This window comes from Typopeltis vanoorti, chromosome 15, assembly GCF_054136105.1.
Source record: "Typopeltis vanoorti isolate ZY-2024b chromosome 15, IOZ_Tvanoo_1.0, whole genome shotgun sequence".
Lineage (NCBI taxonomy): Eukaryota > Metazoa > Arthropoda > Arachnida > Uropygi > Thelyphonidae > Typopeltis > Typopeltis vanoorti.
In genome coordinates this window covers 4,980,407-4,982,326 of record NC_143563.1, presented here as the reverse complement: position 1 = coordinate 4,982,326, position 1,920 = coordinate 4,980,407, and the positions used below count along the sequence as shown (strand labels likewise).

Below are 1,920 nucleotides of genomic sequence, written 5' to 3'. Positions count from 1 at the left end.
TGAAAGAGAAGAGTGCCCACAAACTTTTATGAACTTTGAATGAATTTCTTTTGGCGTTCAACCTTCTTTTACAAAAGAATTTTATAACCGCACAATACTCAGTTTTATCCATTTCAAGGGATACAGAAGACACTTTTGCTTCAGACAACTGTATAACACAAACTGCTTGATAGAATGACTTGTGGTGTAGACTACCAAGGTACTTGATGCTGGACCAAGCCTTACTTCACATAATATACATCTGTTATATTATCTATAGACCAGTCCCTCCACCTCTTCTTTCTCTCTCTTTTTTCTTGCCCCCCCCCCCCAATGCTATTAGAGTAATTCAGGGTTAGGGGTGTATCTATCCTTACTTGCTGAACTTTCTTCTTCATAGCAGTGGAGAGTACAGGAGTGCCAAGCCCAAGTACCTTGGGCTCGGCACCACTGTACTTACTAGAAAGAGCAATATACTATTTATTTATTTATTTTTATCACTTACCACCTTGTCCATATTACCAGACTTCAGATCCATTCAACTACGTACTTGTGGTGTAGTGGTTATCACATCCGCTTAACATGCGGAAGGTCCCAGGTTCGATACCTGGCAAGTACATTCAGTTTTTTTATTCCTTCGATTACATAAATGATTTGTGGATGTTTAGCATGGATGCAAGAAGAGTGTGTATGAAGTGTGACCTGAATGAGGAACTGATAAATGCAAATATGAAATTGATGACAGAAAGAGTTAGTAACGATCATGTTGCGAGTGCACGTTTGAAAGAGAGGCGAAAAAATGTTAAAAAATCAGGAAAAAAGAAAAAGAGCGATTTGAAACCGCTCTTAATGGATGTTAAAAGGGACAAAAGTGAGGCAAGAGTGGCAGAAAGAAACGAAATTGAGAGAACGAATGAAAGTAGAAATGGCGTGACGCAGAAATCGCAAGTGAAAAAAATCAAAAGAATAAATGATAGCGAAAAAAGAATGAATGATGGCAAAAGTTGGACGCATGTTGGACTGAAAGTACTGAAACAAAGAAAGATGAATGAGAGTAAAAGTGAGAAGAATGATAGCAAAAGTTGAATGCATGTTGGACTGAAAGTACTGAAACAAAGAAAGACGAATGAGAGTAAAAGTGAGAAGAATGATAGCAAAAGTTGAATGCATGTTAGTCCGAAAGTACGGAAACAAAGAAAGATAAATAAGAGTGAAAATGAGAAGAATGATAGTGAAAGTTGGACATATGTTGGACCAAAAGTACGGAAACAAAGAAGGATGAATGAGAGGGAAAGTGAGAAGAGGAGGGTCAAGAGTTAGAAAGTTAGAAAGATTTAATGATAGAGAGAAATGAAATGAATGAGGAATAAAATTAAGAGAATTCGGGTCAAAACTATTAAAATAATTCATGATGGCATGAAAGAGTTAACGAAAGATGAGCGAGTAGCGTTGTATGGCGACTCCATTATTAAAGGTGTGCTAGAGGATAAAATGCACAAGGTATGTTTTCCAGGCAGTAAAATGAGTAGAGTGATAGAGGCACTGAATATGAGGCAGGAGCGAGCAAAAGAGTTAATTGTATTAATTGGTACTAATGATTTGAGAGCGAACAAAGAGCATGTCAGAATGAATGTCAGGAGGCTGCTTGGAAAGATAAAAGAGAATAGTGTGACAGGAAGGGTAGTCAGTGTGTTGCCTAGGTATGATTGTGGTGAAATGAGGTGGAGAGCAAGGATTATGAATAATATTATGGCTGAAATGAGTGAGGAGATGGGAGTTTATTAATGTGTGGAATGAGTTTGAGGGACGAAGTAAGCCGTATAGGAGTAATGGACTGCATTTGAGTGGTTATGGTGTGAGTCACTTGGAGAGACTGCTGCTGAAAGGTAGAGAAGTGAATAGAGAGAATGAATCAGATCGAGAGGGGAGTGATGTGAAAGA

At 38.1% G+C, this 1,920-nt stretch overlaps 1 non-coding gene across 1 annotated transcript; it reads left to right on the top strand.

Annotated features, from left to right (window-relative positions):
- The first annotated feature begins 525 nt into the window (after positions 1 to 525).
- Positions 526 to 598, top strand: TRNAV-AAC (transfer RNA valine (anticodon AAC)). Its single transcript has one exon. It is a non-coding gene; the product is annotated as a tRNA-Val (tRNA).
- Positions 599 to 1,920: the final 1,322 nt, after the last annotated feature.